The sequence below is a fragment of the Pan paniscus genome, chromosome Y, assembly GCF_029289425.2.
Source record: "Pan paniscus chromosome Y, NHGRI_mPanPan1-v2.0_pri, whole genome shotgun sequence".
NCBI lineage: Eukaryota > Metazoa > Chordata > Mammalia > Primates > Hominidae > Pan > Pan paniscus.
The window spans coordinates 17,382,810-17,407,140 of NC_073273.2; the positions used below are offsets into that span (position 1 = coordinate 17,382,810).

The 24,331-nt window shown below is 39.2% G+C and overlaps 1 long non-coding RNA gene and 1 pseudogene across 1 annotated transcript in view; one reads left to right on the forward strand and one right to left on the reverse strand.

Annotated features, from left to right (window-relative positions):
• Window positions 1-24,331, forward strand: part of LOC134729855 (RNA-binding motif protein, Y chromosome, family 1 member B-like) — a 314,093-nt pseudogene that overhangs the window by 247,893 nt on the left and 41,869 nt on the right.
• The window catches only part of LOC129395727 (uncharacterized), a 32,567-nt gene that overhangs the window by 7,021 nt on the left and 1,215 nt on the right, over window positions 1-24,331 (reverse strand). Inside the window, exon 2 of the long non-coding RNA XR_008622984.2 lies at window positions 20,823-20,985. This is a non-coding gene — a long non-coding RNA (uncharacterized LOC129395727). The remainder of the gene's footprint in view (window positions 1-20,822; window positions 20,986-24,331) is intronic.

The window sequence follows — 24,331 nt, forward strand, 5'->3', positions numbered from 1 at the left end:
CGACTTCTGCCATATCTATCTCGAGTATTGTTATAATCGTGATAGCTGCTTCCACCATAAGACATCCCAGGTCCTTGTGCAGGTGGTGCACCATGAGAGGTCCCAGCAGAGTTGATAAAATAATATGTTGGGCTACATTTAAACATTTTTACTGCTATCACTAAAGCATGAACTAATTAAAGTACTATTTGGAAATATCTGCTTTCCTCTGCCTTTGTTGACAGGATAATAATTAAGCCTGAAATAGTAGAAGGTTTTATTTAAAATAAGTGTAAGAGTAGTATTTTGAAGCTTGACAAGTTTAATTCTAAGGTAAATGTTGAGTCACATTTTCTGAACATGAACTGAAGTTCTCACTTTCATATCGTTCCCTATATTTTATACTGTTAAGAATACTCATTATTGAAGCACGTTATATTTGTTCTTTATAATTTTCCTTAGAATTTCGTGTAAATAATGATCTGATCTATTAAATGTAATTCTATAATTTACAAATCCATCCTGGACCATTACCATATCTCTGTAATGCATCTCTGTAAGAACTTCCACTTACTCATTGAGAAAGATCTCTACCACAGGCCTCAGAGTAGCCACCACGATCACTAAATTGAAAAAAAAAATAATAAAAAAGTGTTCTTAATGGCAGAAAGAACAATTTAAGAAATCAATTTAATAAATCCAGATAACATTATAGTACTTATATCCTGTAGAGGAATGTTCATCCTGACTAGAATGACCATAATCACAGTATGCATAGCCTCTAGGTGGTGGAGCATAATCCCTAGCTTCTCAGGAACTTGGATGATGTCTGTGTGCATGAGTTTAAGCAACAAATTTTAAATTTTTAAATTCTAGTATCCAAAAATATATCTAAATAACAACTTAAACACAATTAAATTGCCAAACATCTAAATAGCTATTTCTCCAATAAAATAGGCAAATGCCCAGAAAGCACATGGAACAGATACTCATAATCAGTGATTCAGAAAATGTATTTCGAATCCACAACGAGATACCATACTTCACACACACACACACACACACACACACACACACACACACACTGGAATGGCAGTAAAAGCAGGAAATACCAAGTGTTTGAGGGGATGTAGATAAACTGGAACCCTGATACAATACTTGTTGGAATGGAAAATGATGCAACTTCTATGGAGAAATGTGGTGGTTCCTCAAGAAAACAAACATAATTATCATAGAACCAAGCAATTCCACTTATATACATACCCAGAATCGAATAAGTGTACTCAAACAAATATTGGTGCATAGAAACACTGTGGTGGAAACACCCCAAATAAAATAATGGGTTAACAGTTTGTGGAAGGAGTGAAGTGCTGCAATGTAAATGAACCTTCGAAACATCATGCAAAGGGAAAAGAGACAGATGCAAAAAGTCATGTAGTGTTTGAGCCCATTAACATTAAGTACCCACAACAGATAAATTCAGAGGTGGAACACTGACTGGTGTTTGCTAGCAGCTGAGGGAAGGGAGAAAATGGAAGGAACTGCTTAACTGGTAGTTGGAGTTTTAGCTTGGAATCATGAAAATGTTTCGGAACTCGATGGAGGTAGTTGTTGCATGACACAGAATGTATTAAACACCACTTAACTCTTTACCTTATAATGTGTACTTTTGTTATGTGAATTTCATCAGCACAACAAAAAAAATCAACTATTTAATTTCATTTTTCCTTTAACTCTCCTTAATTGCATAACCATCATCTCTTGGTGACATATGGTCATTTATCCAGGAAGCGATTGTCACTCTGCATGGAGGACCTCCATAATTCTCTCTTCCACGTGATATGGGATATTTAACACTCATGTGATGGAACATTATGTAAAGAACACCAGATCTGAAACACTATTTTCTCTTCTCTCAAACAACTTTTTAAAATTATTGCTTCTATGACTCCATTCTTTGTTTCCTAAATTACTAGCCAATCATGACACTGTGAATATTTCTTATGGCTTTGGATAATCCCATGGCTCCCGCAAGGCCAGTTCTTCTAATGAAGCTGAAGGCTAACACTAATTCTCAGGTAAAGTTCATTTGCAATGTTAATAACAACTTAGTTATTATTTTCCTCTTCATATGAATGACTGATGACTACTAATGACAGAGGGAAAACATGTAAAACCATCAAACTTTTCACTGATTTTAAAGTTTACATAAATTGTCCTTTCTCAGCTGAAGAAGGTAAATTTTCCCATGTTGTTAAATTCATCTCACACACACAAATACTGCTACCTTTGAATGACTACATGCTAAATTTTTACATAAAAGTTCTCCTTTATCTCTAAGTGGCTGGCTCTATATTGACTCTAAGTGGCTCTATCTCTAAGTGGCTGTCTAATGTTGACAAATTAAAATGTATTAGTGAAGATTTTCTAATGATGGCCAACATTTACTTTTATTTCAATAACCAGTAACGTTAAAGGGGTCATTACAACATTGTTGCTATTTCAAAATAGAGAAGGTTCTTCTTTAATATCCTCTTCACTAGCTATTCCTTAAATGTCAGTCTTTCACGTATGATATGTTCACGAGCGAATTTTCCAATGAAATATGTTGGCTTTTGTGTCCTGAAGTCAATAAATACCTAGCTTCACTGACAGTCTACATATGAAATGTAAAATTGAAAATGTCGGTTTTCAATTTCCTCCATATTAGGATGGAGGACTAAGTAAGAATTTTAATTTGTTCTGCTTAAACTTCTTTGCTAAGAACTTTTATTTATTGTCTTGCTTTCTTCTGTTTAGTCTGCGATCTTAAAATTATCCTTCTGAAAAATACTGCTTCTATTAAATCCTACTGCTCACCTCGTGTTGCTTAGTTCTGAGTACTCTCCTCAAATAATTTCAAATTTTACACTAAGGATCTTCTGTTAATGTTTAAACCTCCCGGTACAATCTTAATTATTGATTTACATCCCCTTATATTTCACAACACCGTCCTTCTGCGATGCTCACTTAAGAATATTGAACTCCTTCATGTCTACCTTTCAAGCCTTGAATTTATTTTTAAATTATATTTAAGCCCAGTGACTCCTTTTCTGCTAAATGCTCTTGTAGTTCTTTTGAATCTTCATATAAGCAGGAAGAATGCCTTGCACATAAGCTTATTGAGGTCTCAGAAGCTGGATGGCCCAGCTCAGTGGCTGACGCTGTGAGCCAGTGTAGAAGGCTGAGGCAGCTGGACTGCTCAAGCCCCAGGCTTTAATGTCAGTTTTGAAAATGTAGTGAGATCCTCTCTCCACAAAAAAATAGGAAAAATGTTTAGCTAGGTGTAGTGGTGCATGCCGGTAGTTGCAGCATCTCAGGAGGCTGAAACAGGAGAATTGCTTGAGCCCAGGAATTTGAGGCTGTAGTGAGCCATCATCTCACCAACGCACTCTGACCTGGTAAGAACAAGACTCCAACCCAACAAAGAAGCTGAACAAGCAATTTTCAGATTGGAACATCAGGGGACCATTACCATGGCACCTAGGAAATGGAAGAATTCATTAGATGAAGAAGCCTACCATCAAAGAATACTGCTAGGAGCTTTTAGAAAAATAAAGGGGAATCCTCTAGCAAACACAGGATTAAAAGAAACGTTGGCCTCACTCTAATCAATTCCTTGATCTGCAATGAGAAGCTGGAGTATTTCTTCACCATAAACCTGAAACGTACCTAGTGAGAGAGAAACTATACTCAAAGTGATCGATCACCAATTAAGCCAATGTGTATGTCACTTCTATTTTGTTTGATAAACTTAAAGTTAAGCATCCAGGTAAAATGGCTCATTTTTAGTCCTACAAAAACTATGGTCTTTCTATCAGGTAGCATTTACCTTGGCCTCCCATCCAACTATTGCTTCTTGCCACAGCAGAAGGAGCAGATTTTTAGGAGGAGGCCCTCCACTTCTTGAAGAGGGACCACTTTTAACTGGAGTGAGTCCCCTAGAATAACTCATGTTGAGATCAAGAGTGTATCCACCATCATCTGCATTTCAAAGAAACTCTTTTTTTTCTTTTTCTTTTTTTTGAGGTGGGGTCTTGCTCTTTCACCCAGGCTGGGGTGCAGTGGCACGATCTTGGCTCACTGCAAGCTCAGCCTCCCGGTTCATGCCATTCTCCTGCCTCTGCCTCCTGAGTGGCTGGGACTACAGGTGCCCGCCACCACACCTGGCTATTTTTGTGCGTGTGTGTGTTTTTAGTAGAGACAGGGTTTCACTGTGTTAGCCAGGATGGTCTCGATCTCCTGACCTCGTGATCTGCCCTCCTCGGCCTCCCAAAGTGCTGGGATTACAGGCGTGAGCCACTGCGCCCGGCCTCAAACAAACTCCTTAGTTAACTAACATCACTGTTTCTTAAATGGCTAAGTTTTAGTTTTTTATAAAGATTTTCTACATATTATAATCTTACAAATTCACATTTGTCTAAACTAATAAAATTAACATTTTTATATGAAATTAGTACAATTCAAGCAAGAAAACTCCATTTAGAAAATCTAGAAAGAAACTCAAGAATCATAATATTTTCTATGAGAGAGATGTGGGAAAAGTAGGGAGTGAACAAGGAGCAGATATTGATCAGTAAAATATCTAAGTATACTATACATAAAAATATTAAAAGAAAAATGATAAATGACTTTATATCATTCTGTTATGAGGAAAAATTTTCAAAGCATATGATAAAGATAAACTAAATTCTATTCAAAGAAACTCAAATATTTACAATATCAAAAAGTGACACATCAGGAAAATACCTTACCTCTAAAATTTGTTAACAGAATATAGAATTCTTACAATTCCCTTATAAAACACTAATTTTCAGATTAGACTGTTAAATTTTAATAATCTTTAAGAATTGCATATTACATAATATAAAAATATTTTTCATATATCTACAAAAAATATAGACATATGCCAATTGCCAGGTGGCGTTACAGGTTAGAATACACACATTCTCTTACATGACAGAATATTATTGAACCTCACCCTCAAGATCAATGGAGACAAAATAATCATGAAACTATGCATCTTAAAATGGAGCAAACACTGCAATTTCAGCTTCAAAAGAACATCTCCAGTTAATTACACATCTGGTTATTAAAACCCAAAAATAAATGATAGATTTTTGAAGGTTGGTTAATAGACAATACAAGTTAACTGATATATTTATTTATTTATTTATTTATTTATTTATTTATTTATTTGTTATTGAGATGGACTCTTGCCCTATTACCCCAGGCTACAGTGCAATCATGTGATCTCACCTCACTGCAGCTTCCACCTCCCAGATTCCAGTGATTCTCCTGCCTCAGCCAAGTAGCTGGGATTACAGGTGCAAGCTACCATGCCAGGCTAATTTTTTATACCTTTAGGAGAGACAGGGTTTCACCATGTTTGTCTGGAACTCCTGACCTTGTGGTCCCCCCATCCCATACTTCCCAAGTTCTGAGATGACAGGCATGAGCCATCTCACCCAGCCCATCCAATCATTTTGTTTTGTTTTGTTTTGTTTACAAATATATGGTTAGTTTTTCTTTTTTACGTAAAAATCGACCCCTCATTTCTATGGTGTAAATCACTCATAAATATCATTTTCAGTGACTCATCCTTCAGCAAAGAAAGATACATATATATCTGTGAAGCCGTGGTTATTAGACCTTTCCAGAGTCACTGACTGTTTTCAGAAATTAAAGTTCTACGTTTCTTAAATTGAAAATGCTTTATGGCAGACCAATGTACAAACTCTCTATCAAAATTACAACGCAATAGATTTGCATAGATGTTAGCACATGTATACACAAAAAAACAAATATTGCAAAATCAATCTTAAATACTGAGTTACTTTTTTCCTGTTGGAAAATTTTAAATATTCCATCCTATTTTGATGTTACAACTGATATGAAGTTCTGGGCCCCAAAGTTGAAAACTCTAAAGTATAATGAATATAAATGAGTTCTGCAGAAAACTTGTTGAGTGCAGGCAATCAGCATTCATAAACACAACTCAGTTTCAAATTTTTGTTATTTCAGTGCAAAGTTATTACAACTTTAAAATGAATTTTAGATATTAGTTCAATCATTCTGATAATACACCTTTAGTACTTAGAAATAATTGTATCTGTAAGTTAATTTTCTGTTCATAAAGGAAATAGATAAAATTGAGAAAATTTGATATCGTCAAACTTACTTTCTTTCAGTCCTGTGGTTCCATTTTTATATTTTAAAACATTACCGAAGTGTCCTTCCTATGAGAGAAGCCACCCTCTTGTTCCTCCACTACTTCGTCTTCCAGATCTCAGACTTCCTGCAGGTATCCTGTTTTTTGAAGAAGGTGGTGGTCTCCGCCTACCACAACTTTGAAAAGGTGGTTTCCTGGCTTGTTCTAGTTTTATTGCTTTTCCGTGCAAAGACTAAAAGTATTAAGGGTACTATCAATAACACTGGCACATTTAACCTAAGCACATTTTACAAACATTTTTTACATCAACTATAGTTCATAGTTAATTAGGTGATGCAAAGATGTTGGAAAAAGTGTTTTTGGAGTCACATGCCTTTAAAATGCCTTACTTGAGCAAAGGCTAAACCCTTGGGGAAGTAATCTAGGCAGACATTTGGAGGAAGAGAATTCCAGGCAGACAAAATAACCATTGAAATAATTCGGAGACTAGAATTAAGCAAGTAGTCATACTCCCAACATGTGGCAAGATGAACAAAGGAAAACACTTAAGTGAGATCAAAGACAAATCCTTTTGTTTATTCTGAGTATAATTCTGACTACTTGGAGAACAAACTGTAAGCTGCAAGTGAGTATCAGATTCAAGCAGAGAAACTAAACAAATGATGATGCTTCAACAAATGTAATGGCAGAGGAGGTGATACATGCAGTCGTTTCATGTGACTGTATAAGTTGTGCTTTGCGTAAAGTTACTTGGCTGAGGGCATAAGTAATATGCAGATAATGATGTTGAGTATGTAGGTGATTTTTTATTGTTTTGAACTTTCTTCTAAATTCCCTCTGGTATTTGATTTCACTTTTTAAACCAGTGTTACAATTATTTATACCTAAATGTTACATGGAACTCATGTAGTATGTACCATGTAAAATTTATTACTGTCAATCAAGTAATATGAAATTTACATGTGATAGAAATGTATAATTTATACTTTTAAGTTAATATCTTATAATTTAATATATATAAACCATATAAGCTATATAACTAACTTATAAATCTAAGTATTCCTAAACATACATAATATATGTATCTGTATATGTCATAACTAACATATATGTATTGCATATAGATGAAATGTATGCATTATATATTTTAATACAGATATACTATATGTCTATATGTATTTCCTTTTTTATATACTTTAAGTTCAGGGGTACATGTGCAGATGTGCAGTTTTGTTACATAGGTATACACGTGCCATGGTGGTTTGCTGCACCCATCAACCCATCATATACATTAGGTATTTCTCCTAATGCTATCCCTCCCCTAGCCCTCCAGCCCACTAAAGGCCCAGTGTGTGATGTTGCCTTTCCTGTGTCCATGTGTTCTCATTTTTTAACTCCAGCTTATAAGAGAGAACATGCAGTGTTTGGCTTTCTGTTCTTGTGTTAGTTTGCTGAGAATGATGCTTTCCAGCTTTACCCATGTCCCTGCAAAGGATATGAACTCATACTTTTTTATGGCTGCTTACTATTCCATTGTGTATATGTGCCACATTTTCTTTATCCACGCTATCACTGATGGACATTTGGGTTGGTTCCAAGTCTTTGCTATTGTGAACAATGCCTCAATAAACATAAGTGTGAATGTGTCTTTATAGTAGAATGATTGACAATCCTTTGGATATACAACCCATAATGGGAATGCTGGGTCAAATGGTATTTCTAGTTTTAGATCCTTGAGGAATAACCTGTCTGTACTCCACAATGGTCGAACTAATTTACACTCCCATCAACAGTGTAAAAGCATTCTTTTTCTCCACATCCTCTCCAGCATGTGTTGTTTCCTGACTTTTTAATGATCACCATTCTAACTGGCCTGAGATGGTATCTCATTATGGTTTTGATTTGCATTTCTCTAATGACCATTGATGATGAGCTTTTTTTCATATTTTTGTCAGCTGCATAAATGTCTTCTTTTGAGAAGTGTCTGTTCATACCCTTCACCCACTTTATGATGGGTTGGTTTTTTTTATTGTAAATTTGCTTAAGTTCTTTGTAGATTGTGGATATTGGTCCTTTGTCAGATGGATAGAGTGCAAAAATTTTCTCCTATTCTATAGGTTGCCTGTTCACTCTAATGATAATTTCCTTTGCTGTCAGAAGCTCTTTAGTTTACTTAGATTCCATTTGTCAATTTTGCTTTTGTTGCCATTGCTTTTGGTGCTTTAGACATGAGGTGTTTGCTCATGCCTATGTCCTAAATGGTATTGCCTAGGTTTATCTTCTAGGCCTTTTTTGGTTTTAGGTCTTACATTTAAGTCTTTAATCCATCTTGAGCTTATTTTTGTATAAGGTGTAAGGAAAGGGTGTAGTTTCAGTTTTGTGCATATGGCTAGCCAGTTTTCCCAACAACATTTATTAAACAGGGAATCCTTTGCCCATTGCTTGTTTTTGTCAGGTTTTTCAAGGATCATATGGTTGTACCAGTGTGGTGTTACTTCTGAGGCTTCTGTTCTGTCTCACTGGTCTATATCTCTGTTTTGATACCAGTACCATGCTATTTTGGTTACCGTAGCCTTGTATTATAATTTGAATTCAGGTAGCTTGATGCCTCCAGCATTGTTCTTTTTGCTTAGGATTGTCTTGGCTATGCGGGCTCTTTTTGGCTCCATATGAAGTTTAAAATACTTTTGAACAATTCTGTGAAGAAATTCAATGGTAGCTTGATGGGAATAGCATTGAATCTATAAATTACTTTGGGCAGTATGGCCATTTTCATGATATTGATTCTTCCTATAATGAGCATGAAATGTTTTTCCATTTATTTGTGTCCTCTCTTATTTCCTTGAGCAGTGGTTTGTAGTTCTCCTTGAAGAGGTCCTTCACATCTCTTGTAAGTTGTATCCCTAGGTATTTTATTCTCCTTGTAGCAACAGTGTGAATTCACACATGATTTGACTCTCTGTCTGCTGCTGATGTATAGGAATGCTTGTGATTTTTGCACATTGATTTTGTATCTTGAGACTTTGCTGAAGTTGCTTATCAGCTTAAGGAAATTTTGAGCTCAGACAGTGGGGTTTTCTAAATATACAATCTTGTAGTCTGCAAAAACAGACTACAAGACTTCCTCTTTTCCTATTTGAATACCCTTTATTTCTTTGTCTTTCCTAATTGCCCTGGTCAGAACTTCCGATACTGTGGTGAATAGGAGGGGTGAGAGAGGGGGCATTTTTGTCTTCTGCAGGTTTTCAAAGGGAAAGCTTCCAGGTTCTGCCATTCAGTATGATATTGGCTGTAGGTCTGTCATAAGTAGCTTTTATTATTTTGAAATATGTTCCATCAATACATAGTTTATTAAGAGTTTTTACCATGAAGGGGTGTTGAATTTTGTGGAAGGGCTTTTCTGGATATATTGAGATAATCATGTGGTTTTTTCATTGGTTCTGTTTATGTGACGGATTATGTTTATTGATTTGCTTATGTTGAATCAGCCTGCATCCCAGGTATGAACCCAACTTGATCATGGTGAATACACTTTTTGATGTGCTGCTGGATTCTATTAGCCTTTATTTCATTGAGGATTTTTGCATCAATATTCATCAGGGAAATTGGCCTGAAATTTTCTTTTTTTGCTGTTTCTCTGCCAGATTTGGTTATCAGAATGATGCTGGCCTCATAAAAGGAGTTACGGAGGATTTCCTCTTTTTCTATAGTTTGGCATGTTTTCAGAATGAATGGTATCAGTTCCTCTTTGTACCTCTGGTAGAATTCATCCGTGAATCTGTCTAGTCCTGGACTTTTTTTTCTTTTTCATTGGTAGGCTATTAATTACTGCCTCAATTTCAGAACTTGTTATTGGTCTATTCAGGGATATGACTTCTTCCTGGTTTAGACTTGGGAGAGTGTGTGCATCCAGGAATTTATCCATTTCATCTAGATTTTCTAGTTTCTTTGCATGGAGGTATTTATAGTATTCTCTGATGGTAATTTGCATTTCTGTGGAATCAGTGGTGATCTCCCCTTTATCATTTTTTATTGTGTCTTTTTGATTCTTCTGATTTTTCTCTCTTTTCTTCTTTATTAGTCTGGCTAGTGGTCTATGTATTTGTTGATCTTTTCAAAAAACCAGCTCCTGGATTCATTGATGTTTTGAAGGGTTTTTCATGTCTCTATCTCCTTCAGTTCTGCTCTGATTTTAGTTATTTCTTATCTTCTGCTAGCTTTTTAATTCGCTTGCTCTTGTTTGTGTTCTCTTGTTCTTTTAATTTTGATGTTAGTGTGCTGATTTTAGTTATCTCCTACTTTCTGTTGTGGACATTAAGTGCTGTAAATTTCCCTTGAAACACTGCTTTAAATGTTTCCCAGAGAGTCTGGTAACTTGTCTTTTTTCACATTGGTTTCAAAGAACATATTTATTTCTGCCTTCACTTCATTATTTACCCAGTAGTCATTCAGGAGCAAGTTGTTCAGTTTCCATGTAATTGTGCAGTTTTGAGTGAGTTTTTAAATATTGAGTTCTAATTTGATTGCACTGTGGCCTGAGAAACTGTTTTTTTTTTTTTTTTTTTTTTTTTAATGATTTCTATTCTTTTGCATTTGCTGAGGAGTGTTTTACTTCAAATTATGTAGTCAATTTTAGAATAAGTGCTTTTCCTCTGAGGGTAATTGCGGCTATAGGGAGAACAAAATGTTAGCTACAAGTGGGCATCAGAATCAAGCAGAGAGGCCAAACAAATGATGATGGCTTCAACAAACATAATGGCAGAGGAGGTGATACAAACACTCATTTCATATGACTGTATAAATTGTGCTTTGCCTAAAATTACACGACAAAGAACATAAGTAATATTCAGATAATCATGTTGCGTATGTAGGTGATTTTTTATTGTTGAGAACTTTCCACTAATTTGCTTCTGGTATTTTATTTTACTCTTTTAAACATAGTTAGAATTATTTGTGCCTAAGTGTTATGTGGAACTCTTGAAGTATGTACCATGTAATATTTAATACTGTCCATCAAGTAATATGAAATTTACATGTAATAGAAAAGTATAGGCCGGGCGCGGTGGCTCACGCCTGTAATCCCAGCACTTTGGGAGGCCGAGGCGGGCGGATCACGAGGTCAGGAGATCGAGACCATCCTGGCTAACACGGTGAAACCCCGTCTCTACTAAAAATACAAAAAATTAGCCGGGCGCGGTAGCGGGCGCCTGTAGTCCCAGCTACTCGGGAGGCTGAGGCAGGAGAATGGCGTGAACCCAGGAGGCGGAGCTTGCAGTGAGCCGAGATCGCGCCACTGCACTCCAGCCTGGGCGACAGAGCGAGACTCCGTCTCAAAAAAAAAAAAAAAAAAAAAAAAAAGAAAAGTATAATTTACACTTATAATTTAATATATGTATAAACCATATAAGCTATATAACTAATTTATAAATATAAGTATCCCTAAACATACACAATATATGTGTCTGTGTAATTTATAATTAACATATATGTATTGCATATATATGTAATTTATACATTATATATTTTAATACATGTATACTATATGTCTATATGTATTTCTAATATATATGGTTATCTTTGTTTCCACCCATTCAGGTACAGCAAAATAGTCCTGTTCTTTCCCTCTTTGGCTGTCACTGGGAACTGGTAGGCCTGGTCAGTGATACCTCAGAAGCCTGTTTATGACCCTGTTCTTGTCATCAGGACAGGTTATACATATCTTGGATTAGATGGCCTATCAAGACATCCCAGAAACCACTGGGTCGTATTTGTTCCCTACCCTGCAATTTTCCTCCTGGAGTAGAAAATAGTCCACAAAACACACTTAGCTGTAACATAGGCTCTGACACTTTGGTCTTCCATGGATTCTCAGTACAAACATGGAGAAGATTAAGCACTTCCCCAGTGAACAGAAAGCACCAGCATACTTATTCAATGTTTTTGGTTCAAATAATAGAGACTTTTTTCATGCCAAAAGACTATTACACTTTCAAAGTGGTCACCTCTCCTCAGCTAGCAAATTCCCAATGGTATGATCCTGGATTTCTCCTGTTGCCAAACCGTGGGATCATCCTGATACAGCTGAATGCTGGAGTACCCCAGAAACTGACACTTCTCAATATTTCTTTTTTTCTGGACCCCAGAACTCCCAAACAGCTATTATACCTATACCCTGGAATCTTCCTCAGAAAAAGACAACAAATTATAAATATCAAGCTGTGACTGATTCAGCAAGATCCTGGATTAATACATTAGCTAGTAAAATTAGGCTTCATACTCTACCATTAGTTAGTAGTGGTGGATCCTGGTTTCTCTTTTCAAGGGGCCTAGGTGGATCTCAAGTTCCTTCTGAGATTGATACTGGTCAGTCTCAAGTTCAATCTGTTAATGTTCTGTCTCATGGACAAATTGTAGCTAGACCTTGGCTAGAAATTACTCCTGAAGTTGCAACTTGGAAACAATTTGTGTCTTATAAAACAGGAACAGATTCAATCCAGTGAAGAGAGTATTAGACACCAAACATATCATGTAGCTCATAGAGTTAAGCCTGGTGCTAAACCATCAACTTACAACTAGATTCCACCAGTACCTTTCATAGTTACTAAAATTGAACTATGGGCTCATTCATCCCTCAGTGAAGATGGATTTCCATATCCTACAGTAACCCATATTTTTGAACCATGGTGTCAGCTACTCTTGAATGTATTTGGATCCCAAGAAACTATAGAAAAGACAGATGGATACTGGACTCTTGCGGAACCTAAGTCAACTTGGTTCTGGATTTCTTCTATACTGCATACTCCATATTCATGTGCTAAGTCAAAAGGTGACACTATTAGGTCTTGGATGCAAAATAAAACCAGTATGATCAGGCCCTCAAATCAAATGGATAGATTTAGTAACTTGAATAAACATTAGGCTATTATACTCAAACCCCTGATGCAGACATGCATCCTATTATGAACATAATTGAGCCCTTACTTCACTCTAAAGTTGACATGATCAGACCCTGGAGTCAGCCTGAAACAGCCATAGTCCAAATGTGGGCCTAGGCAGAAACTCAGTCAGGAAGACTCTTGACTTGCCTGAAAGCTGGTGCAATTAATCCATGGTTACAAACTGAAATTGAAAGAATGAGACCCTGGATTCAGCATAAATTTAAAATATTGAGACCCAGAACCCAGACTGAAGAATGGAAAAAAGAACATTGGACCCAATCAGAAAGAGATCCAGTTAGGTACTGGGCCCAAACTGGAATGGAAACAGTGGTACCTGGGCCCCAACCTGAAGATGATAAATGCAGACCCTAGAATCACACTGAAGCTGATATCAAACTTTTGTTTCAGTCTCAAGCAGAGACAGTCACACAGTGGAGAGAACCAGTAACTCTGACAGATCATCATTAGATACAGTCTGAAACTGCAACAGTGAGGTTTTGGAACCGATCTGTGACTGATAAGTTAAGAGACTGGATACATCATGAGATTATGCATTTAGACTCTGGGGTGAGGTTGAAAGTGATAAAGTTAGATCCTGGACCCAAGTTGAAGATGACACTTTGAGACACTCGATTCAGAAAGACTTTGATGTAATCAATTCCTGGGTACAAAATGAAGCTACTATATTAACACCATGCATTCAGGGAAAGTCTTGAGAATTAAATCCCTGACATAATCTGAAACTTCCACAGTGCCACTGTGGACCCAGACTGAAACTCCAACAGTAAACTCTTGGACAAATATGTTATCAGATACAGTCACAGTATGGACAAAGGCTGAATTTCAAGGATTAACATCCACCCATCTGTTGAGGAAAACTGATCCAATCATACTGTGGACTATTGCCAAATCTCCAGCAGTGAATCTCTGGACACATTCTGTATGTGATGAAGTCAAATTTTGGAACCAAGAAGAATTTCCAGCCTTATTGCCTTTGACAGAGCCTATAGCTAAGACAGTCCCACAATGGATCCAGGATAGATTTCCAGCAATGAACCCCTGGGCAAAAACTATAGCTGAAACTGTCATACCATTGACCCTTGGTGAAATGACACCAGTAAGTCCTTGGACAAAATTACAGCCTGAATATCTAGAAGGAAATACTTGGCTCCCATCTGAATTTAATCCAGTCTCATTGTGGACCATGGCTTATCTGCCAGCAGTAAAAAACTGGATACGTTTTGATACTGAAACAATAATGTTGTGAAACCAGGTTGACTTTCCAGCAATACATTCCTGGAAACAGTTGGAAACTGATATAATCACACTAGGGACCCAAGCTGAATCACTAGTGATGAATTCATGGATACACTCTCCTATATCTGATATGGTCACAATGTGTATCCAGGCTGAATCACTATTATTACATCCTTGGACACAGTCTGAAACTGATATACTCACAACATGGATTCTGGCTGAAACTCTAGGAGTAATTCCCTGGGAACAAGATATATTCCAACCATGGACCCACGCTGAACACCCACCAGTATCTTGGACTCAATCATTGATTCCGGGTAAAACAGCAGCAATGAATCCCTGGAGAGATGTTACAGCTGATATGGTCCTACCATGGAATCAGGCTGAATTTATAGTAGGAAATGCCTGGACATAGTCTGAAACTTATACAGTCACACAGGGGATCCTGAATGGTTCTCCAGCACGATATTCTTGGACACAACAAATAGCTGATGTAGACAAGCTGTGGACCAAGCCTGAATTTCCCACAATAAATCCCTGGACAAAGTCTGTAGGTGATAGTACTATACAATAGATTCAGGATGAGTCTCCAGCAATAAAAACATGGACACAGTATGTGTCTTATACAATCAAACCATGGGCCCCAGATGAATCTTCAGCAGTAAATCTCTGTACACACCCTGAATCTGATAGCATTATCCTGTGGACACAAGCTGAGTCTCCAATGGTAAATCTGTGCACAGAGGCTGCAACTTCCAAAGTCACACCATGGGCCCAGGCTGTATCTCCAGCAGTAATTCCATGGACACAGCCTATACCTTCCATAATCGTACCTTGGACCCAGGTTGAATGTCCATCAGTAAATACCTGGACAATGTCCATAGCCAATACCATCACACTATGGAACCGGGCTGAATAAATAGCGGGATATCCATGGATACTGCCATGGGCTGCTACTATCACACTATGCACAGTCTGAATCTGCAGCAGGAAATCTTTGGACACAGCCTATATATGACACAGACACTCCATGGCGTAAGGCTGAATCTTCAGCAGTAGTGTACTGGACAGAATCTGTAGCTGATACACACACACCATGAACTCAGTTTGAAGTAAAGTTTACAGTTTTTAACAGTAAAGCCTTGGATCCAATCTGTATCTGATACACTCATACCCTGGACCCAGGCTGAGTCTTCAGCAGAAAAACATTTGACACAGGCAAGAGCTTATACAATCAAATGATGGAACTAAGTCAAATCACCTGCCATAAATCTCTGGAAACAATATGAAACCAATATGTTCACGTGGTGGACTGAGGCTGAATCTCCAAAAGTTTTGAGGAAACCAGCCCCACACTGCCTGGCAGGTACCCCGAATCCAGTGGAGACAAAGGAATTAGTCCAACGGAGACAAAGGAATTAGAAAGAGACAGAATAAGAGTTTAAAAGGTGGGTTCAGGGGACCAGAGCATCGGACACTTGCAAATGGCATGGAGCTCTCGGCCTCCACCTAATTTATTAGTTTACAAGCTCCTTGTTCTTAGGGCAGATGGGAGGGGGAGGAAGGGAATGAGGAAAAGGTTTAATCCGTGAAGGAGAACTTGTGAGTCATTCAATAAAATGTATAGCAGTGGCAGTTTCTGTGAATTTCCTTGAGCAAAGGCATGTGTCTAAACGACTTAAGATCTTTAACTTATTGAGACTGAAATGGGTGGGAGTGGATTTCAGGAGAAGCCAAGATGTTTGATTATACTCCACTTCTTCAAGGGAGTGTTATTTCCCCGAGCAACCTGTGGCATTCTGCTGAGCTCTTATGCTCTCAGGGCATAAAGACATGAAGGCAATAAGGAGACTTTTCTCCTTAGAGGCTGCCCACGTCTCTCCATGGGTGTCTTACACAGGAGAGACCAACTTATCTGGCATTCCAGAAACTCTCTTTCTCATGTGTCTTCCTTCTTTGTCTCTATTATTATTTTTTTATTAGAACTGCCATTGCTATCATTCATGCTCTCTGGCTTCTCTCCCAAGGCACCCTCTGCATCTATAGACTAAAAACAAACAGCATAAACAGACACAAACCAAAATAAAATTTGCAATTGTTGATCTACCTATGGTGTTCATCCACTTTAAAGGATTACTCTTAGAAAGGCCATCAGTGGCTCCAGCAAGAATATCAGCTCCAGACAACAGGCTTAGGTGAGCCTGAGGTGTCTCGAAAAGTTGTTTTTTTCAATTTAGCAATATCTAGTGTTAAATTGTCTTCTTTTCCAGGTAGGTTATGTCTAATCATCTCCTAATGGTGTTCAGTGGCATTATAAGAGCTAGGAGTAATACGAAGATCAGAAATATTCCAATCACATTGCATTTGAATTCTATGCTCCATAGAATCTGATCTCCCATCCAAACTACTGTTTGATGGAGATCATTAATTTGATTTGCCAATTTTTGATCTATTTGGCTTTGGGAATGCCAAAGCTTAGAATAATTTTTCTGCCAACTATCCACAAAGCCCACAGTTTGAATAGAAGAGTGCAAAGCAACACCAGCAGCAGCAGCAGCAGTAGCTGTGACAGATATAAGGCCCATGATCACAGCTATTAAAGTAAATATGAACCTCTTTGATCTATTAAGTATTCTGTTTAGCACTTCAGTGATACTATGTATGGAGGGAGAGGCCTCCGAAGGTCTATTGAGGGAAACAGGTATCCAAACTCCTTCTCAAGACTTAACCAGTAAAATGCTATTATCTTTATTAAAGGTAGAATTAATGCAGGTAAAAAGATGACAGTTGAAGCATGGTATGGTTTGAGAGTCAGGTAGGATATTAATTTTTCCCACTGCCAATATAAAAGGAGGTTTAACACAACGCTGCAAATGCACTGTCTAGTTAGAGGTCATGGCTACAACAAATCGAAGTTTTTTACTATGGTTCTCTGTTTTATATTCTCCTTTCCAAATCTGAATTGGGATTTGAGCCATCATTAATTTCCACAATTCTGGATTCTCTGGACTTAGAATTGGATCAATCATTTTTGGGCTTGGAGGAGCCATACCATTCTCCTCCCACTTAATAGTGTAATTTGTTTCAATTCTTCTGTATAATTTTGGTGCATTATCTGGGTAGTCATTTGCAAAAGGAGTCTCTCTACAATCGTCATGCTGTCCAGTACAATTTACTGCAAAGTGTCCCATAGGGGCCCAATCAATGATGATTCCATAGGAATTATTTTGCAGTACAGCACTGCTACTTGCAATACAAGCTTCCCAGGTTAGAACCTCTAGTTTTCAGACTATTGAGTGGCCTGCCTACGCAGGGCAGGACTTCTTATTAGGTTTAAATTTATTAATCTGGTGATGCGTCATAACATAGCCATGCTCAAGGTATTTAATAGGGTCCAAACATTGGAATGTCCTTCCACTAAATACATGAATAGAGGCTTTTGATGAATTATGTGCAGGAACATAAGCCATCCAGCTTCGTTTATCAGAATTTAAACATCCTGCTGCCAGCCCCAGACAGATGAGAGTAAAGCAATAACCAATGGAAACACTCATTAACATTCCTTCCTCTTCTGGATGAGTAGGACCTTGGTTATCTGCTGGTCCAGGCATCCAGACACTATCATTAACATAAACCTCCACTGGGTCAACTAACCATGTTAACAGGCCTAATCAGTGGTGAGAGTGGAATGTAGGCCCAATAAGTGTAATTTTGATCTGCCCCTTTGCAGGGAGACTCACCACCAAGGAGATTACCACCGTCATAGCTACCATTAGATTACTGGTGGTCAGCGGCTTGTTCTGAGACCCCAGGTTCTCTTCTGCAATGTGAGCTAGTCTCTTAATCTGGCCCCAGGTTGGTGGAGTTGACGTGGCTAGTTTCACTTGTTTCCATGTGCCCAACAGAGATGTTCATCTGAGCCATCTGATCAACTGTGGGTGCAGGAACATTCCAAGGTCTTTTTCTCTTCCTTGGACTCTGGCTCATGGCACAGCTTAAGATGTCTTGTGGGTACCCAGACAGGAAGCTGATTCTCTCCTGGTGAGATGCAAGCAAATCCTCGAGCCTAACAAGACCCACTGGGGCCTTTTGTTTAGGCCAGTTTTTTTGGCTGTTGTTAAAGAGCTATCATCGACACATCTGCTCCTGTGTTGACCAGACCCTCAAATTATTTTCCTTGAATAAACCATAAAAATAAGTCTATTGTCAGACACTCGATTTACCCAATAGACAGCCTTGCTTGCTGAATTTGTGCTTCCAAATCCTCCTGTTCTTTTTTCTGAGCTTTCTCCTAACTTAACATATGGTAAAAGTAACAGTTGAGGTATTCTGTCACCTGGATTAGCACTGCAGGGAACAGTGGAGGAGAAAACAATTTGAATTTCTCCCTGGCAATCAGAGTCCACTACTCCAGTATGTACTTGAATTCCCTTTATGTTTAAGGTGGATCTTCCCAGTATAAGTCCCACTGTGCCATTTGGCAATGGGCTGTAAACTCCCATTGGGACCTTCCTAGGAGGCTCCCCAGGAAGGAGGGATACAGGTTCAGTACAGAATAAAACTACTGCCCCGCTTCTAGCTGTGGAGGGAGATAATTGCTGTACATTTGTACAGGGATAGACTGGGCCGGGAAGACTCCATTTGGAGTCGGGGACATCCCATCCTGAATTGGGAATGCCCCATTTTGAATCGGGGCCAGGGGCTGGCCCCTCTCTCCATTTCCCAGCAAGGGCTGTCTGCTGTTATCAAACTTTGAAAGACATTGATTAGCTCAGTGTTTACTTTTTTACATATGGGACAGGTTCCTGGTACCCTGCTTTTTCCTCCTGAGTTTTGCCTTTTTTGACTCTTTGTACACTCTCTTTTTGTATGTCCTGTCTGCCCACAGTTATAGCAAGATCCAGGGAACACTCGTGTGCTTTTTGTTACCTTTAGTTCATCCATTGCCTGAGCTAGGAGGCTGGCCTTATGTAAGTGCCCCACAATGCCATGGTAGGCTTTAATGTATTCACTTAAAGATTTTTCCTCATTTAGATCTGCCTTTCCCTTAATAGGTCTAATTGCTGCCTGACATTCTGTATTAGCATTTTCATAAGCAAGCAGCTGAATGATCCCTTTCCTGGCATGAGAATCCTAAATACCCTTTTGAGCCATGTCTTGCAAATGGGCGATAAAATCTGGATAAGTCTCCCTTGGACCCTGTTAAACTGAGTTAAAAGAAGGATAAGTAGTACCAGGGTTGTGATTTTTTTCCCAGACTCAGGCACATCGTTCTGAGCTGATAAGCAGCCTCATCACCCATTACTATCTGTTGATTTAGAGTACCCCATGCCTGTCCGATTCCAAGCAATTGATCAGATGTGATATTAACAGAGGTTGGGTTTGAGCATTTCTGCATGCCTGATTTGTTGCTTAATCTGTCCACCAGGTTTTAAATTGGAGAAATTCAGAGGGGGACAGGGTGGATCAGGCTAATGACTCCCAATCTATAGGTATTAAACGCCAGTTATAAGCCACAGATTGTAACGAGGAATGAATATAAGGATAATTTGGCCCATATTGTCCAATTGCTTGCTATAAAGACTTTTAATATTTTAAGAGGAAATGGCTCCCAGCATGCTTGAGCATGTTCTCTGGGCTCCTCAGCTGGAGAAATAATTACCAGAAACTGCCAAGCATCCGAATTCCCCATTTCTTGTGCCTGGTGAATGGACGCCTGTATTGTCCCTGCGCCATAATTTGTATTTGGACTAGCTCGCAGTATTCCTCCGCCATAATTAACAGGCAGGTAAGCCTGGATCATTCCCTCCCCTTACTTGGCTGTTGGGCAAGCCTGAAGCTTCCCATTGCCACAGTTACTGGAAGGGAGTGCGATAATGGGAGCTGCAAGCCGCGTCGCAGGCTCCTGTTCCAAAAATACCTAAGACTAAAGTTGGAGTGGCCATTCCGGACCTTCCCCTAAAGGCGCAGTAGGTAGCACTGTTTCTTTCATAAGTTTTTGGAGGTTAGGATATATAACTTCCCATTTCTCCCCCTTTTTAAAACTAGACTGTGACAGTTCACTTTGCTGATTAGCAGACTCCTGATTATTAAACTTTTCTACGTCATCCTGAAACTTCTCCTCCTCCTCCTCAGTGTGGAAAGGCTGCAGTGCTGTTTAAATTGCTGACCACACAGACCAAGTGGAGAAGGGCCCTCTTGTTGTGATTAAGTCTGATCCTACCTTGTCCCAATCTTTTACATCCATGTTTCCATATTCCAGGAACCAAGAAGAATACTTTTCTACGAGATGGAACAAAGATGTAAGATTTTGGGTATTCACAATTACCCCTCCGTGGCACAATAACTGCTGCACCAGGCTTAATTAACAAACTTACTCTCAGCCTGACTCATATTTTCCCTAGGTTACCCTGGAATTCTCCGAGCGCCCTACTTACCTGTAGAGCTTGAAGTGAAAACATATTCAGGTGTCCTTTGTCAGTCGTCCTCCACTTTGCACGCTCTGGCGTTCCTTCACTGGATTATTTGTAGGGATTATGGGGAGCCCCGCGTTGGCCACCAGATGTTGGGGAAACCAGCCCCACACCAGCTGGCGGTTACCTCGAGTCCGGCAGGTACCCCGAGTCCGGCGGAGATAAAGAATTAGAAAGAGACAGAATAACAGTTCAAAAGGCTAGTCCAAGGGACCAGAGTGTCAGACTCTTACTCATAGCCTGGAGCTCTCAGCCTCCACCCAATTTATTGGTTTACAAGCTCTTTGTTCTTAGGGCAGGCGGGAGCGGGAAGAAGGGATGAGGAAAAGGATTAATCAGTGAAGGAGAACTCGTGAGTCGTTCAATAAGATGTATAGCAGTGGCAGTATCTGAATTTCCCTAGCAAAAGCGTGTGTCTAAACTGCTTAAGACCTTCAATTCATCGGGACTAAAATGGGTAGGAGCAGATTTCAGGAGAAGCCAAGATGTTTGATTTTACTCCACTGCTTCAAGGGAGTGTTATTTCCCCAAGCAACGTGTGGCATGCCGCTGAGCTCTTATGCTCTCGGGGCATAAAGACATGAAGGCAGTAAGGACACTTTTCTCCTCAGATGCCACACATGGCTCCCCATGGGTGTCTCACACAGGGGAGACCAATTCATCTGGCATTCCTGAAACTCTCTTTCCCACAAAAAGTAAATGATTGGACACAGCCCATACCAGCTACAGTTATACCACCAAACCAAGCTGAATCTGTAGGAGTAAATCCCTCCACAAATCTTGAAACAGAAATTGTCATACTGTGGACCCAGGCCCATTCTAAAATCAACAATCCCTGCACATACACTCTATTTGATAGAGTGACACCATTGGCTAAGAATGTTTGTGTAGCAGTAAAACAACAGAGATAGTCTAAAACTAAAATAGTCACATCATAGACCCAGGATCTGTTGCCAGGAATAAATCCATTAACAGTGGCTGAAACTGGTATAGTCACACTGCAGTACATGGCTGTATCTCTAGTAATGATTCCCAGGAGAGAGGCTTTATCTGATACAGTCATAATACGGACACAGACCAAACCTCCAGCAATCACTTTCTGGTTACAATCTCTACCTGATGCAGGCAAACTATAGACCCAAATGAAATATCCATCAGTAAACACTTGGAACGAGGCTGAATTTCAAGCTGTAAATTCCATGATGGAGTCTAAGTCTCCAGTTGTAAATAGCTGGACAGATCCTGAATCTCCAGCCCCAAGTCCTCTGCTATAGGCCGAGACTGATATAGTCATACCATGGACCCAGACTCAATCTTTAGCAGTAAATGCTTGGTCAAAGCCTGTTGCTGATACACTCATACTGTATACAGCCTGCAACTCTATCATTAATCTTCTTTTCACAAAGTTTACATGGTACACTGAAAGCTTGTACTGAAACTAAATGTCTATCATTAAATACCTGGACAGAGGCTATAGCTTCCATAGATATACCCTGGACCCAGGCTGAATTTCCAGCAATAAATCCCTGGACAGAGCCTGTTTTTCATACAGCTACAATTTGGGCACAGGCTGTATCTGCAACAGTAAAGGCCTGGGCACAGCCTTCATCTAATACAACCAGATTATGGTCCCAATCTGAATCCGCAGCATTAATTGCATGGATACTGCCTGTATCTGACACATACATAGGATTGATCCAATTTGAATCTTCAGCAGTAAATCCCTGTATATTGCCTATGTCTAATACATTATCATTGTGGACCCAGCCTGTATCTCTAGCAGTCAATTCGTGGATAGAAGCAATAGTTTCCACAGTCACACCATGGACCAAACCTTTTTTTCTAGCAACAAATCCCTGGACACATCCTGTATCTGATATAGTTGCACTTTGGACCCAGGCTGAATCTTCTGCAGTCATTACCTCCACACAGCCAGTTTCTGACAAAATTATACTGTGGCTGCAGGCCCAGTCTCCAGTAGGAATTATCTGGACACAGACTGTATCTGATATACTTATATTATGGAACTACGAGGAATATTCAGCAGAAAACCCAGAGGCATGGGCTGTAGTTTCCTCAGTGTTACCATGGACCTAGCATATCCCTACAGCAGGAAAAACCTGGAAACTACCTGTGTCTGAATCAATCACTCCGTGATCCCAGTCTGAGTCTCCAGTAGTAAACACAACCTTTGATCCAAGATAAAAATCAAGAGTCTATTTTATGGACACATCATGAAATTGAATGTATCAGTGAATGGACTTTGCCTGAATTTGGAACACTTATATCCTGGATAGTGCCTGGGCCTCCAGCAGCAAAACCATGGTCCCAACCTGAAGCTCTAGTTATAGAACTTTGTTTAAAACTGGAACAGAAAAAATAAAACCTTGGGTTCACCAGAATTTCAAACACTGAGCACATTTACTCCCTTTGGACCTGGTAAAATAGCATCCTGGGCCAAACAGAGAACTACAACTTTAATAACATGGATCCAATCCAAAAGGGATGCCTTCTTCCCATATACACCATCTGAAGTAGGTACAATAAGATCCACAACAATTTCTGAAGCCGTAATAGCAAAATATGGATCCAGACTGAAGCAGGCACAATCCACCCTTGGACTCAAGCTAGAACTAATACAATCAGACCTTTGACTCATGCTGAATTTCAAGCAGTCAGACTCTGGACCCTGTCCTTGTCTGATACGCTACTGTATCAGACTGAAATACAGGCAGCAAAATGCTTGACCATGCCTGATATTAATATTCTGAGTGCTTGGCTTCAGACCCAAAATTATGTAAGAAGAAATGGTACTCAACCTTACTCTCAAACAGTTACTACCTGGATGCAGCCGTAATCCACCCATGGAACCAATCTGAAAAGAATGCAGTCAGACCCTGGACCCAGTCTGAAGGTGATGTTATCCAACCTTGGACCTATGCTGAAACCAATACTGTCAGACACTGGACCCATTCTGAAACTGATAAAATAAAACAATGGACTGAGCCTGAATCTCAAGCAAGTAGGACCTGGCCTGAGACAGCTATGTTGATATGTTTGTCCCCAAAACGATGCAGTTTGACCCTGGACCCAACTTGAATCTCAAGCGTCACACTCCTGGACCCACAATCAAATTAGCATAAATTACTCTTGGATTTAGCATGCACCTGCTGCAATCAGACCATGGACTTACTCTGGAATTCATCCCTGGACCCACCATGAAACCAATAGAGTGATAAGATACTGGTTCCAGACTCAAATAAATTCAATGAGATACTGGAACCAACCTGAAACTGAAGTATTCCAAATTTGGACTGTAAGCCAAGGAATAAAACCCTGTAACATGACTGAAATTGATACAGTCACATCTTGCTTACAGCCTCAATGTGATACAGTTAAATCCTGAATTCATCCTGAAAGTCAGCCACTTTCTCCCTGGCCCCAGACTGAAGTTGGTATATTTTGTCCCTGGA